The sequence below is a fragment of the Pinus tabuliformis genome, chromosome 1_1 (assembly GCF_031772625.1).
Source record: "Pinus tabuliformis cultivar Carrire ecotype Pingquan chromosome 1_1, CPIR1, whole genome shotgun sequence".
Lineage (NCBI taxonomy): Eukaryota > Viridiplantae > Streptophyta > Pinopsida > Pinales > Pinaceae > Pinus > Pinus tabuliformis.
Genome location: NC_142297.1, coordinates 130072088 through 130089850, shown reverse-complemented (window position 1 = coordinate 130089850; position 17763 = coordinate 130072088).

Below are 17763 nucleotides of genomic sequence, written 5' to 3'. Positions count from 1 at the left end.
AGAGTCTATCCTCGGAAGACAATGTCAGAGAAATGTTCTATGGGGCCAAACCCTCAATTCTTAGATAGTTTCCTAGCCCTAAGGTCCATGGTAAAGGAAACGTATAAGGACTTTCGAAAACATAAAGATGAAGATTCATCAAGCTCCAAACAAGACAAAGGAGAAGATGAGTCTCTCCTCCATGACCACTTAAAAGGAAAAGGGAAAGAAGAAAGTTTTCTCACACCTCCTAATAGCTCTGAACATAAAAGGAATGCATCTTTGATTAAACTAGATGTTAAATTTTATTTACCTATATATGATGGAGAGTTGAATACAGAAAATCTAGACAATTGGATTAGACAAATTGATGTTTATTGTAGAGTACAAAATATCAATTTAGACAAGAGCAAGATTCAGCTAGCAAGCCTACGCCTTGGAGGCACTGCCTTATTTTGGTGGGAAGGCAGGACCTAAGGTGACATGAAGAGACATGGTAAGACTATCTCTGTCTGGAGTGAATTTTTTTCTGCAATCAAAAAACAGTTCTATCCATTGGCCTACATGTAGCAAGCCATGATGAGCTGGCAAATTCTTTGATAGTTTAAAGGGAAAAGTGTACAGGGATACACTCAAGAATTTAGAAAGAGAGCATTGATTATAGGAATCTCATTAGACTCACCTGAGACTCTGTTGAAGTACACTGGTGGTCTACAAAGCTACATGAGACACACTATCCTCATGTTTAATCCCACTAGTATAGATGAGGTATCTATACAAGCTACTCATCTAGAAGCTAGAGGAAAGAATGGAAGTCCAAAAGTTGGGGGATCATCCCAACCCACTACAAGCAATAATAAGGAGAAAAGAAAGCATAAATGGAAAGCAAGGAAGGCTAACACTGCACAAAAAAGCAAGGCTTCATGCACTCACTGTAAAAAGCATGGGCATGATGATGAGCACTGTTGGATTTTGCATCCGGAGTTGAGACCTAAGAAGTTCAAGGGCAAGAAGAAGAAGACTATTGTAGCTATTCAGAAAGAACTAGGGTTAGACTCAGGAGATGAAACAACTATTGTAGCCACAGGTATAAGAGGTAAGAATTCTAAAGCATCTTTTAGTAATTCTACTTAATCTACTATTAATGAAGAAAATGAGAGAAAAAGATATGAGCTTTTCCATATTCGAGTTATTTCCAAACATCAAAAGATTGATACTTTGTTTGATAGTGGCTCACAAGTAAATTTAATTTATGAAGCAATTGTAAATAATTTGGGATTAGTGACTACACCTCACAAGAAATCATACCCATTAGGATGGTTAAATGATAAAGCACAACTACAAGTGACTAGACAATGAAAACTCAAGTTTTCTTTTGGGTCAGCATTTGTAGATGAGGTTGAGTTAGACATAATTCCTTTGGATATATGTGGAATTGTTTTAGGAAGTCCTTACTTGTATGATAGAAAAGATATCTTCTACAGAGCTGAGAACAAGTATCTACTTGTTAAAGATGGAATTGAATACTTTGTAAGAGCTCATAATCTCAAGAATAATTATACTCTCATAAACTCAGGGTAGATGAAAAGAATGATAAATTCATGCAAAAAATTCTTACTGATGGTTGTAAAGGAAAAGAAACCTAATAAAAAAAATGTATTTGAAGGTTGTAATTCTAAACAGCAAGCTGATTTAGAAAAGGTTGTTTCAGAGTATGATATCTTATTTCAAGAACATAAAGGTCTGCCACCCAAAAAGGAATAGTGCATGATATTATTTTGCAGCAAGATGCTCCATTCCCTAACATTGGAATGTGTAGGTTGTCCACTTTAGAGAATTCTAAAATCAAGAAGCAGGTGCAGGAGTTGCTTGAGAAGGGGTTCATCGGACCTAGCACATTACCATGTGGGTCACCAATCGCTTTGGTGAGAAAGAAAGATGACTGGTGGAGAATGTGCATTGATTACCGAGCACTGAATAAGATAACAATCAAAAAATCGTTATCCCCTTCCTCGCATAGATGATCTGTTCGATCAATTGAAAGAAGCTATTTACTTTTCCAAGCTAGACTTGCATAGTGGATACCATCAGGTCAAAGTTGCAGAACAAGATGTATGGAAGACTGATTTCAAAACAAAGTAGGGATTGTATCAGTGGTTGGTTATGCCTTTTGGCTTAACTAATGCTCCTGCTACTTTCATGAAATTAATGAATGATGTACTTAGACCTTTTCTTGATGATTTTGTTATTGTGTATCTGGATGACATTTTGATATTTAGCAAAATGTAGGAAGAACACTTAAAACATGTTAAGCAGACACTAGATGTTTTGAAAATATAAAAACTTTATGTTAAACTCTCAACATGTGAATTTGGAAAAACATCTTTGAATTATTTGGGTCATATAGTAGGGGGTGGTGAATTGAAGATAGATCCCTCTAAAGTGGCAGTCATTGTGCACTAGCCTAAACCAAAATCTAATATGGAAGTTAGAAGCTTCTTAGGAGCAGCACAATATTGGAGGAAGTTTATTTCTAACTTTTCCTTAATTGCAGCTCCCTTACATGCTTTAACAGGATTGAACAAGGTGTTTCATTGGGGAGGCAAACAGCAGAAAGCCTTCGACACCTTGAAAGAAAATATTAGTACAACACTTGTACTAGCACTACTTGATCTTCAAAGACCATTCGAGATCCAAACGGATGCCAGTGACTATGCCATGGAAGCAGTGTTGACACAGCACGGTAAACCCATATGTTATCATTCCGAGACATTTAATTCTGCATTAGTTAACTATCCTACATATGATAAAGAATTGCATGCATTAGTACAGAGTGTAAAAAAGTGGAAACATTACTTAATAGGCAAAGAGATAGTAATACATATTGATCATCAACCACTTCAATATCTACACTCCCAAACTAAGTTGCAGCAATCAGGACACTATAGATGGATGGGTTTTCTACAATAGTTTCATTTAGTCATCAGATATAAGAAGGGCGTACACAATAAAGTTGCAGATATGTTATCTAGACCCATTAAAAATGCATCTAGTATACTTGAGCATAATTCTGTGTTATATGAAAGCAACATTGAACAATATGCTCTAGATATAGATTTCAAAGATGTATATGCAACTTTAAGTCAAGGAAAACAAGTAGAAGAATTGTATTATCATGTAAAGGACCGGCTCTTATATCATTGTGGGAATTTATGCATTCCACAAACTGAAAGAGTAAAGATAATTCGAGAAGCACACACTTCTCTAATGTCAGGTCACTTTGGGGTAAGTAAAACAGTTACACAATTGCAAAGATTTTGTTATTGGCCAAAAAGGAATGAGATAGTTTCCAGATATGTAAGAGGGTGTAGTATGTGTGCTAAAAGCAAGCCCAACAATAGAAAACTAGGCTTGTACACTCCATTATCAGTTCCTTCTCACCCTTGGGAAAGTGTTTCCATGGATTTTGTTGGAGGACTGCTTAAATCTAAGAAAGGTCATGATTATCTGTATGTTGTTGTGGATAGGTTCAGCAAAATGTGTATTTTGATACCTTGTAATAAACAGATTACAACTGAACAAATTGCAAAACTATTCTTTCAACATGTATGGGTTCATTTTGGATTACCCACTTCCATTGTATCTGATCGAGACACCCGATTTGTGGGGAATTTTTGGTCAATCCTGTGGGAACTGATGGGCACCAAACTAAAGAAAAGCACAGCTTTTCATCCACAAAATGATGGCCAGAAAAAATCAGTTAACAAGACAGTGATCCAGTTACTCAAGGGATATTGCAGCAAGCATCCTAAGCTTTGGGATGAACATTAATGTTATGTGCAGCATGCTTACAACAAAGCCAAACATTCTTCTACACAGATATTTCCTTTTGAGACCTGTTTTGGTCTCACACCAAGGTCTCCTTTGGATTTTGTCTTTGGTAAAGACACCACTGTTGAGGGACACATTGATGTGGACAGGGCAACTAGGTTCATTGAACAAATCTAAGAGATCCACCAGGCAGTGCAGGAACAACTAGAAAAGAGCCAAGCCAAACACAAGGCAAGGCATGACAAGCACTGGATGGAGCATAGTTTCCAAGTTGGTGACCAAGTTTGGCTATATATCAATAAGGACAGGATGCAAGGTGAAGATTAAAAGCTAAATCCTATCAGGTATGGACCTTTCAAGATACTTGAGAAAATTGGTGAGAATGCTTTTCACCTTGATCTACCAGCTTACATGCACATCTACTCAATCATAAATGCAGATTGCTTGAGATTGTTTGAACCTTCACTAAGTGAAGATCCCGAAGAGCAGAGCCAATTTCCTTCTATTGATGACCTGTTACCTGAATATCTTAATGAATTGCAGGAAGGCACAGTTCTGGACCGAAAGGTAAGGACGATGCACAGGGGAGATGTTGAGTACCTTAGAGTTGGGCTCAAGGGTTCAAAGATGAGAAATGCAAAGTGGATAGAGATTAGACAAGTAAGACAAATGTACCCTCACCTAGTCGATGCTTGAAAACTAACTTTTGGTGGTCTAAAAGCGTTTTCAGTGCGAAGGTCGTGATCCAAATTGGATCCATGAAAATTATTAGAGTTCTATGACTATATCAAATCAGGACAGACTTCAAACTAGTGAACAAAGAGCTATGAGGAAGACCTCTAGACAGTGGTAGTTTGTAGCCAGTAAGGAACGACGAGGACCTCAGTCAAAGTGTGTTGACCGAGACCCATGGAGACTGCGCAGGATGCAAACTAGTAGTTAGGAAGTCCGAATCAGAAAACGGAGGCCGTTTTTGATGCATGGGGCAAAACCCCTCGAAATGGAAAGACCCTGAGTGCTCAATCACAAGGAAAAGCCGAAAACCATGGGAAAAGTGCTAAAGTTAAAGGCGGGTCCCATGCCCCAAAACCGGTAGAATATCGGAGGCATGTTGGGCGGTAAGCAGAATTGTGAGGAGACCCAGTGATGCCATACAACGAATGATGCGTGTCTGGCAAATGAGAGATAAAACCACCTCTCATCATGGGATAATGTCTGAGAAAGTCAAACACACGATATGAGCGATAACCGTAGGATCTGGAGGCCCCAGATCTAACGGCAGAGATTGTGCCCGATGAATGACCGATCTGGAGGGAGAATTAAGTTGTGACATATAAAATTCTAAAGTCTAATTTGACTGTTGAGTTGGCGGGTGAATCATTACACAGCGTAACCCAAATTCCGAACCATTTTAGGAAGAGCTAGCGCAATTCGTGAGAGGACAAGTGGCCACTTCCCTGCAAGACATTACATAGTGGCGATGATGCAAAGGCATGGAACTCCAAGTAAACAGCAGCAAGTGATCTGAAGGGGTGGAAGAGGAAGCAAACAGTCATGAGACAAATTGGCTTTAAGCCATGAATAGAGAAAGAACAAAAAAACAAGCGAGCATTGGAAGAAAGAAGGAGACAGTGAGACAGAGAGACAAAACAGAGAATAAGCAAGAAGCAAAAAACAGAGAGCCGAGCTAACCTGCAGAGTAAGGTAGCATTGAGCAAATAGAAGGCTTGAGAGGTTCGAGCAATCCCTGAGAGGATACATGTCGAGAACTGGGTACCAAATTGGTCTCATTCCATTCAACACCAGTTGAGGTCGAGACTTGGTAAGGAAGAGTCTGTGCACTCTAGTGGCTTGGGGATTCCAAGAACCACCCTGCTAAGCATAATCTATTTCAGGAGACTCAAATTGAGCTCCTCCTTGTAAAAACTCTTCTTTAAGGACACAATAAGAAAAGGCCACCATTGAAAGCTAGACCAAAGACGTAGCCTAGGAGGATTGGGTGAACTCTTTGTTAATTCGTTGTGTTCTTGTGTTTGCTTACTGTGTTTCTCTTATTGTTTTCCATTTTCCAGTGTCTGTGTATTTGCAATCTTATCGATCCATTGCCTAAGATAACATAGACACACACCAACACATGAGTCTATAATACCTTCATTAATTAATTAAGTAATTGAGATCACTTACAAGTGATTATCAGAGAAAAAATTCATAAAATTTACCATTTTTCAACTTTTATTTTAACTTATTTCATAAAAATATTTTATTTGACATGTTATTTCTAGCGAAAAAATTCCCCAAATATGTATTTTTTTAGTTATTTCTATATGCAAAATGTGTATTTTTTTCAACTGTTTAAAATTATTATTTTTTGTGACAACTATTTTATGTGTATTGAAGAATTAATTAACGATGCATAAATTAAAAAAAATATATATATATATAACTTTAAAATATTATTTTTGTTATTTTTATAACTTTGCAAAAACTTTCAAATTTTCATTACAAAAAAACATTGCAAAGAAAAACAAAATTAACACTTTAAAAACAAACATCTTAATGAGAAAACAAAGAAGGAGAAGACAATTTGAAAATGGTTAAATATATTAAGACATAAGAAAATTTAAAGTTTCAAAAATATGCCCCACGAAAAAAAGGTTGATGTTGCATCAACTCTTTTCAAAATCCGCATGAAAATTACTAACATTTAAAAAAAAATTCCATACTTAAGACATCAAAAAATTTAAAGTGGTAGAAATATGCCTCCCCCTAAAACAAATGTGATGCTTCATTGACACTTTTCAAAATTGGCATGAAAATCACCAACATTTAAAAGGAAAATGTCCATACTTAGTACATAAACAAATTTAAAGTGTCAAAAATATGTTGCTTCAAGAAAAAGGTTGATGATACATCAACACTTTTCAAAATCAACATGAAAATCATGATTTGATGTGACCTCTAGAAAAATGAGAACTTGATACACTTCTCATTAAGTTAGTAACTTTTGTTTCAAGGAAAAACTAAGAGGTAATGAATTTTGCTGGAATGGGTAAGTGTTAGGATGCCTCTGATTCTTTTCCTTATCTTTTATGCAAAGAAACTCCTCGATATTTAGGCTTTTATCAAATCTAGGCTATCATGTAGCATTACAGGGCTTTTCCTGTAACAGTCCATGGAAGTGGAAAGAATTACATGGAAAGGGTTTGGAGATGTGGATATGATGTTACAGATTATCAAATATGATGGAAAATGGTGTAAGGGCACTATCTGGGCCATCTGAGAATGCAATATTTGATGCCCTAGGCCAAATGTTCAAGCTCATCTATCTAATCTGTCTTCTTGATTTTTTTTGTGTTACCTACACCCAGATCAAGGAAAGAACAAACATTTTTCATTATTTTCATAATGCTCTTCGTTCTTTTCTTTTTTTCTCCTTTTCAAGGCCCACTAGCTGCCTCATGGAGATTTTTAGTTAGTATGTTTACCCTAGGTGCCTTTGAGAATGTTTTCACCTAAGGTTCTTTATTATTATTTTCATTTTCTTAGAATCACGGTTTGCCTCATAGAGGTTTTTAGCTAATGAGTCTATCTCAAGTGCCTCAAAGGGGGTTTTTGCTTGAGGTTTTTCTCTTCTTCTTTTTTTTACCTTTTTTTTTTCTTTTACTAATCAAAGGTAGCATGGATTGGGAGCTCTGATGCTCATAATAAAATTCAAATCCTTACTTATTGAATAAGTAATTCATCCCTGGAGAGGGGCTTCTTGTAGAACTTTAATTGATAACCATTTATGAAAAGTGGAATCTTCTTTACATCTATAGTTGTGATCTATACTAAACCATTATCATATCATTTTTCAACCAAATAAGGTCCCTACCATCTAGTCATGAGCTTCCCTTTAAAATCCATAAACCTTGAGTCATAAAATAGGGTCTAATCACCCTCTTGGAAGGCATTGGTTTTGATATTATTTTCATGCCACATTTTTCTTTGTAGTTGAACCACTTTGATATGCAATAAGGCCTTCATCCTATATTCATCAAGTGCATTTAATTACTACAACATTTCATCTTATGCCTTAGTGAGATCCATGTTGAGCATGGCTACCATCCTTTATGTGTTGTACTCGAACTCAATACATAATAAGGCATTATTTCCATATAATATCTCATAGGGGGATGAACCTAGTAGTGGTATTCTAGGTGGTGTTATAGACCCATTTGGCCTCAACAAGTCTATTTTATCAATCCGTTTTGTTGTTGCTAATCACTTTGGTCATGGTTTTTTTAATTATCTATTGGTAACCTCTTCTTGTCTATTTACTTGAGGGTGATATGGAATAGAATTATGGTGTTAGATGTGATGTTATTTTATTATTCCCTCAATTAAATTGGAGGTGAACTAGGAGCCTTGGTCTATCACCAATTATTTTGGAAAATCAAAGTTGTAGAATGCATTTTCTCTTAGAAATTTAGCTACTTCATGCTTAATTACTACCTTCATTTCTTTCATCTCTCCTACTTATGTAGGTAGTAGTGCACACCATAATGTATCTTTTCTTAAGGTCTTATTTTAAGCCTTTTATATAGATACTTTTAATATATGATGTCATATTCATAAATCATTGTCATTAAATATTAGTTAAGAGCTATTTATTATAAAAATGGTATTTTTTTTTTGTTAATAAGTTTTGAATTAGTTAGTAGGTTCTCATTACAAGTAGACCCATAAATAGTTAAGATTTTATGGATAGTTATATATTGAGTATAAGTTTATGTTATGTTTTTCTAAGGATTGTGATTGCACTTGGAGCATTGCTCTGTAAGTTGTCCCATTGAAGATGTAAGTGAATATAACATTACTCTTTATTTTTTATTATCAAAGAGACATTTTATAGGCATTTATCTATATTTTCTCTTATACTCTTGGATTTTGCACTACATTTTCTGTAATTTTTTTAAATTTTTGGAGTTAGTTACAATACAAGAAGTGTTAGAGCTCTTTCCTTGACATGATGTACATAACATCTAGATATAACAACCCTAAGGAATAGGAACAAACTCCTATAGATAAAATGAATCACAACTGAGACAAGTATGAATTAAAATTTCCAAGTGATGTTTGAGAACTTTTGGGCATAGAGTGAGATATTTTTTTTACTAATTTTTGCTATAAAAAAGAGGATGGTAGCATTCATGTGGATTTTTGAAAATGTATATGCAAAATATAAAAAATATAATTGGAGATATGAATTTCTTTTTAAAAAAATGTGCAAAAATAAGAAATTTCATAGTTGCAACCACAATAACAAATTAGAGAAGTATAATAGAAGTGTAATAATTTTACATTTTCTACCTCCAACTTGCACAAGTTATTTTCTAGTGAATTTAAAAACATTTTTCTATTGAATTTGTATAACTTGTTTTACAATTTTTTTTTAAATTATGTTATATATATATATATATATATATATATATATATCTATATATATATATATATATATATATATATATAGATATAGATATAGATATAGATATAGATATAGATATATATATATATATATATATATATATATATATATATATATATATATATATATATATATATATATATATATATATATATATAATGATTTTAACTAGTTTATAGTTTTTTCTTTATTTCTTGTTAAAGTTTAACATTTTAGGTTTTTTCAATTTTTTGTTTTAAATTTTTTGAATAGTTTCTTTTAATTCTCTTTTGTTTGTCAAGTTGTCTATGTCCTCGAGAGATGACTATATGGTTAACCTTTAGCTTGATAAATCGCGACCCAAGGGCATATAAGCTATCAAAATCACGATCACTCTCGATCTGGGCCACACCATCATTTAACATGAATGGATTTTTTCCCACGGAGTTTCGAACTAGTGATTTTCACATCATGGAGTGACTTAACAGTAAACCCCATCACCATTAATTCTACCCTTAGTGAGCATCTTTTTTAAAATTTAAACTTTAAACGTTTTATTTTTATTTTGTTATTTTTACTTCCATCTTTTTTTGTTAAAGTTGGTTTTAATTTTTTAAATATTTTTTTTATGTGAACCATTATTTTTGGGAAAAAAAACTTCAAATATTATCATCTTTGTACATTAAATTTATAAAAATTTCATAAACTTTACTATTTTCCTACTTTCTCTTTTCAAGTTATTTCGTTAAAAAACTTATTTGCCATATCATTTTTAGCGAAAAAAATCCCCAAATATGTATTTTTTTAACTATTTCTATATGAAAATGTGTATTCTTTCGTCAACTATTTAAAATTATTATTTTTTTAGTGACAATCATTTTATGTGTATTGAAGTATTAATTAACGATGCATAAATATAAAAACAAAAAAAAAAATCCTAAACTTTAAAATATTATTTTTGTTATTTTTTAACTTTGCAAAAACTTTGAATTTTTCATTACAAAGAAACATTGCAAAGAAAACCGAAAAACACAAACTCGAAAAACACTTTAAAAACAAACATCTTAATAAGAAAACAAAGAAAGAGAAGAAGACAACTTGAAAAAATGTTAAATAATCAACACTTAAAAAAAATGTGCATATTTAATACGTAAGAAAATTTAAAGTTTCAAAAATATGATCCCCTAAAAAAATATTGATGTTGAATCAACTCTTTTCAAAATCAACATGAAAATTACTAACATTTTAAAAAAAATGTCTATACTTAAGACATCAAAAAATTTAAAGTGTTAGAAATATGCCTCCCCCCCAAAAAAATGTGATGCTTGATCGACTCTTTTCAAAATTGGCATCAAAATCACCAACATTTAAGGAAAATGTTGATACTTAGTACATAAGAGAATTTAAAGTCTCAAAAATATGTTTCTTCAAGAAAAAGGTTGATGATACATCAACACTTTCAAAATTGATGTGAAAATCATGATTTCATGTGACCTCGAGAAAAATGAGAACTGGGTACACTTCTCATTAAGTCGGTAAGTTTCGTTTTGAGGAAAAACTAAGAGGTAATGAATTTTGATGGAATGGGTAAGTGTTAGGATGCCTGTAATATTTTTCCTTAGCTTTTATTCAAAGAAACGACTCAATTTGTAGGCTTTTATCAATTCTATCCTATCATATAGCATTACAGGGCTTTTCCTATAAAAGTGTAGGGAAGTGGAAATAATTGCATGGAAAGGGTTTGGATATGTGGATAAAATGTTATGGATGATTGATGATGATATAAAATGGTGTAAGGGCACTTTCTGGGCCCTCTAAGAATGCAAGACTTAATTCCCTAGGCCAAATGTGCAAGGTCATTTGTCTAATCTGTCTTCTTGAATTTTTTTGTGATACCTACACATAGATCAAGGAAAGATCAAACATTTTTCATCATTTTCATAATTCTCTTTGTTTTTTTTCTTTTTTTTTCTCCTTTTCAAAGCCCACTGGCTGCCTCATGGATATTTTTAGTTAGTATGTTTTCCCTAGGTGCCTTGGAGAATGTTTTCACATGTGGTTCTTTATTATTTTTTTATTTTTCTCAGATTCACAGGTTGCGTCATAGATTTTTTTATCTAATTAGTCTGTCTCAAGTGCCTCAAAGTAGATTTTTTCTTGAGGTTTTTCTCATCTTCTTCCTTTTTACCTTTTTTTCTTTTCTTTTGTTTCTTTTGTTGGTCAGAGTTAGAATCAATTGGAAACTTATATGCTCACAATAAAATTAAACTCCTTACTTATTGAATAAGTAACTCATCCATGGATGGGGGCTTCTTCTATAATTTCAATCCATAACCATTTACAAAAGGTGGAATATGCTTTTCATGTATAGCTTTGATCTATACTAAACCATTATCATATCATTTTTCAACCAGATAAGGCCCCAACCATCTGGTCATGAGATTCCCTTTAAAATCCTTAAACCTTGAGTCATACAATAGGCCCAATCACCCTCTTGGAAGGCTTTGGTTTTGATATCATTTTCATGCCATATTTTTCTTTGTAGTTGAACCACTTTGATATGAAATCAATCCTACATCCTATATTCATCAATTGCATTTAATTACTACAACTTTTCATCCTGAGATTTAGTAATATCCATGTTGAGCATGGCTACTATCCTTTATGTTTTGTACTCGAACTCAATAGATAATAAGGAATTATTTCCATATAATAGCTCATAGGGGGGTGAACCCAATAATGGTCTTCTAGGTGGTGTTGTAGGCCCATTTGGCCTCAACAAGTATCTTTTACCAATCATTTTTGTTGTTGCTAACCATTTTGGTCATGGTGCTTTATAATGTTATTTTGGTAACCTCCACTTGTCTATTTACTTGAGGGTGATATGGAATATAATTCTAGTGTCAGATATGATGTTGTTGCATTATTCCCTTAATCAAATTGAAGGTGAACGAGGATATTTGGTATATCGCCAATTCTGTTGGAAAATCAAACTTGTAGAACGCATTTTCTCTTAGGAATTTAGCTAGTTCATTCTCACTTACTACCTTCATTTCTTTCATCTCTCCCACTTAGTCTTGTAGTCAGTGCACACAATAATGTATCTTTTCTTTTTGGATGTAGGATCAATAGGACCAATGAATTCCATGCACCATTTCTCAAATGGATCAAAAATAACTTGAAGTTGTAAAGGGTTTTCATCCTTCTGAGTGGGTTTCACCATCCTTTGGCATTCATCACATGGTGCAGTTTATCTCTAGGCATTTATATGAAGGGTTAGCCAATAGTATCCCACTTGTAGGATATTGTAGGTTGTCCTCTTAGCAACAAAATGGCCCACACAAGATCCATCATGACAAGTTGAGAGGATGTCATAAACTCCATCTTCCCTCACACATATTCTCAGGATCATCTAATTAGGTCCCAACTTGAAGAGGTTACCCCCAATCCAAGTGTAAGAGGCACTCTTTCTAGTAATTTTTCTTTTCTCCTTTGAAGATAAGTGAGGAGGGAACTAGTTAGCAACTAAGGAATTGACTATGTTAGTGAACCATAGAGATAAGAGTGATATGGAAAAGAGATGTTAGTTAAGGCAATGGTCATACACCACTTCTTCATTATCTATATAAAAGGTTAGTCTTGAAAGAAAATCCACAACAATATTATCTTTTTGAAGTTTATCAACAATAGTCAAATCAAGTTGTTGCAACAATAGTAACCACCTAATTATGAAAGCATTCACATCTAGTTCTTAATTCATTAAGTATTTGATTTTTGTATGATCAATATGTACAAATACCTGATAGATACTAATGTAATGTGTTGGGTGTGGAGCCTGATTATCTTCTGTATTCAAAGGTTTTAGCCTAATGTATACCCCAGGAAGATTATACACACCTCCATGTGGGGGTGTGGGGGGGACTTGTCCCCCCCGCTGGGGTTCGGGGCGGTCAATCCCCCCCAGCTGGGGGGTCCGGGGGCAGCGCCCCCTAAGCTAAAAACATATGTAAAATTTCCTTGTAAAAGTATAGTAATTTCTAGTCAATCTAGGTTGTTCATTAGGCAAATGATCTAACGGTAGGAGTTATGTTTAATTTAGGTTTTTTTTCCCTAGAAGGCAACCCCTCACTATATATGAGGGAATTGTATTGTGTCTATGTAGATCTTTATTTTGAGTGAAGAAAAGAGAGGAGATTGAGAGTGAAGAGGCAGTTACGGCAAATCTGCTGTAGGTTGTATCTCTTTAGTTTGTTGGATAATATAATAAAAGAAGGACTGGTTGTTTCTCCGTGGACGTAGCCCAAATTGGGTGAACCACATATATCTTTGTCTCTCTTGTTTTATGCATTTTCTGTGTTTATATTTTTGCAATATTTTATGTGTTCCATTGCTCTGTAATATATAATTTTCTAACATAATGCCTAAATTATTTTAGAGAATGTACAATAGCAACGAGTTCTTTTTCAAGATTGTATAGTTAATTTTAGCCTTAGAAATTTTTTTTTGATAAAATAAATGACATAGAGAAGTTTATATTTAATTTTTCCTAGTGCTTCCCCAACTACTTTATCTAATGCATCTCTATGGATATGGAAGTGAAAATTCCAATTTTGACCTCTTGTTAAAATTTCCTATGCACTTGTGGCTTCTTTTGATTGACAAAGTAGAACTACTCCATGCTCCCTTTTACTCCTTAGTATACATCTTTCAAACGTGGAAAAGATAGAAATTTATGAGTGGAGTGATTTTCTTCACATACAAAACATATTTCTATGACATATAAAGGAAACTCATTGCTAGGATGTATTTTAGTGCATTTAGGAAAAAATATAGCTAATGCCCTTTCTTCTTCTTCTTCTTGTTTCCTCTTGATTCATAGTGAATCCATACACATAGTAAAGGTGTGTAAGATCTCGTTCTTTAGTTCATATAGCATACCTACTATCTCAGACCTAATAATTGTGGAGGAGGAAGAGGGACTTACCAAGCCTTTGTCTGCTCTACCTTTTTTTCTAGTAGCCCTTGAATGATTTTTGAATATTATTTTAATATTATCATAGGGTTGAATGCATGAATATGGGTTACACTTTTGGGCCAAATGTAGCAATGAAATTTCAAGTTTTTCCTCTTTTATTGAATTGCATCCCTCAAAATTCATTTAAGCGTTGTGAATTTTGATTCGGAGTAAAAATACAATATGTGGAGAATTATGTTGTTGTCCTAATAATAATTTTTTCAAAAAAAATTAGTGTCGTATAATCTCTCAATTTTCTATTAAAAGCAATACTTATCCTTACAAAATTTCACAAACTTAAGAGGTTTGTGTGTGTTCATGTGGCATAACTTAGTCTAAAATGTGTAATTTTTAAAACACACACACACACACATATGAACATGATTTACACAAAGAGAACTAAGTTTTTCATATTAAAAAACTATTTTTTATGAAAAATTATATTTTTTATTATATTTTGATGTTCGTGAAGTAATATTTCAATTGCATTTTGAAGATACACGTGTTCACGTAATATTTTTTCAACTCTTTAAATAAAATGAAAAATGAAGAGTACCCTTTTGAAGAGGACTCATAAAGGAATATAATGGTATTTTTGAAAAGAAATTGTTGAGTATATTTAATGTTAATGATTTTTTATTGAGTCCCTTTGAAATTGTCCAAAATAATTTCAAGTGTTATGTTTAAAAGAAATTAGATGAAAAATATCATATGAAATCAAAAGTAACAAATTCATATGCCATTGGATAGAGGATTCGTTCATGAATCCAACATGATCAACTCTACCACTTAAAGACAAATTATACCCTAAATTCGCTAGGGTACAGAATGGGGTTGCCTAGAAATCTATGGAAGGAGTGCTGCAAATATGATTTTTAGGACCTCATGAGCTTGATTGAGCAATTCAAATGCTTGATTTAGAATTAAAGATACTCTTTATTCAGTCATATACGTGGTTATGTGGTGGCTTGATCAAGCCATTAAATTATAAGCACTGCCAACCTCCTACCAGCTTTTATTAATGTTATTAATGGAAAATGTTATGTCTCAAGGGCTTGGTATATTAAATTACAATACATATGACATATAAAATTAGTTATGACTAATCTCCTATAGATAGCCTCATAATAAATAAATTTTAATAAAACTTATTAGTTGAACATTACTAGTTGAAGACATCATTTAAAATTGAATTTAAAATATATTTCAATGCTATTTGTGTTTTTAATTGAACCATGAACATATATTTTTTAGTTCATTTTAAGTATCAAAGTGACTTGCATCATATTCTAAGATTTTCCTTATTTTCTTAGTCTATTTCCTAAGAAGTCAAAATTGTTATCTTGTTAGTTATGTATGATAATAAACTACCCATATGAAAATATATAAAAATTACATTACACATGAACATCCACAAACTGAAATAATAAGCATACATAAACTGAAATAATGTTCATGCATCCATAAACTGTCCATATATGAAAATACACAAAGTTTGTACATCACATGTGAATGTGTCCTATGAAATGGGCTTGAAAATATACAAACTTTATATGATCCACTGTAGAAAGTATCGCTTCTAGAAATCTTATGTGTGTTTCGTTGTGCAGAGTGAGCATCAATAATACATTATTTCAATATATAACACATTCAAATTCAAATTAATTAGAGAATTATTTATACAAATTAAACAATCTGGAAACAAATGATTTTGAACTATGCATTTAAATATTCCCCTACCTGTGACTTAGTCAAGTGCAAATAAAAGTCTTGTGGGATGGGGGTCTGATCAATCTGGTTTTGGTGCTCCTTGCTTGTGGCTCAATGCCTCCATACCCAAAATCCCACTAATGTATCCACATAACTACAACATTGAAACCCCTCTACATTCGGGCTTGTACACAATAGTAAAGACAAATTATAATCAGTCTACGAATTAATTAACATGCATACATGTAACTTAAAAAAATAAAATGTTTAAATGTTAGGAATAAAAACATTATCTCAATGGTTAGTCCATGAGTGTTATGAAGTGGAGGTGGAGGTGGAGGAGACTAATCCATGGAAACATAGAAGCCCATCTATGTAGTTGGGTTGTGCACGTATTTTATCATGCAATTATTAATATAAATGCAATCTTATACAAAATTATTAATATAAATAATTTATAATTTGACGATAAGAGTGAAAATCTCCATATATATGTACATGTTATGTGTCATGTGGGTTGTGCACCCTCGATGTGTCACAAATGGTATCATGACACATATGTGCATATGAAAAAGTTGGTCATGCCTTAGACTCTCGAGATATGAATCATCATGTAATGAAACTGGTGGGACACAAGGCAACAAATCTAGTCTACTCATCTCTCCACGCAATGCGACATGTGCAATAGCCAATGTCCTTTGCATGTTATGCAATGGTATGTCTAGTATCAGTGCCAAGTTGCGACGAATTCTCTAGCTCCTTTGGAAATAGCATGCTTCGAGATGGTTGCGGTAACAATCTCATAGTTGGTTCTACATGTGCAGGCTCCCTACGAGCCCCAACACATTCATAACTACGTCCCAAGTTGAGTCCATAGAACTTAGATCATTTGTTGGTGTAATTCGGCCTCACATATAGCAGAAACTCCGCATATGTATGCTTTTCAAAGTAAATGGGGACCTTGTCATGTTGGGAGAACAGGGCCCAAGCTCTAATGAATCAATCATAAAAAGAGGGGCCACATCACATTATTAAAATATTTTAGCAAAATTGGACCAGCATGTTTAACACAACAATCTAGAGGGATGTCAAACAACTCCCCATAAACATCAATGTTCTTGGTGGCATATTTCACCTCCTTCCAAGTATATGGTCCTCTAACCTCCAACCTCATAATCCTATGTATGTTATATAGAAATTTTCTTTGTGAACCCACCCTCTGGTACATCCTAATCAACCTATTTATGTTATCCAGCATTATAGATAAACTACACCTACTGAGAAAACTAGCAGAGATTTTGTCCAGCACTCATGTGATCAATGTTTGTTGGGCCCTAACATCCTTAATTGTGATATTGATTATATCATTGTTCCATGGAGGGATCGACACTACACTTTTATCCTCGTCTTCACCCTATTGAGGGTTTGCAAATCATAAACATAGTTTAATATATATAAAAAACTAGAAGCATAATAACATATACATTAAATTCAAACACATCAATTGAAGACAATTTAAAAACTAAAGTCAATTTCAAGACATAAACACATAAATTTTAAAGAGGATTTAGAATGAAAGATTTATACCTACAATAGGTGAAGAAGGTCCATTATCAGTAGCAAGATCATCAACAGAGACATAAACATTGTCTCTGACACTCCAACTGGTGTCAAAGGGAGGATCTATGAGTGGAAAAAACAATCTCGTATGGCTATATTGTATAGCCCGACCATGTATAATAAATCCCCCAACACTCTGATGGGATGCAGTTGGGGGGCATAT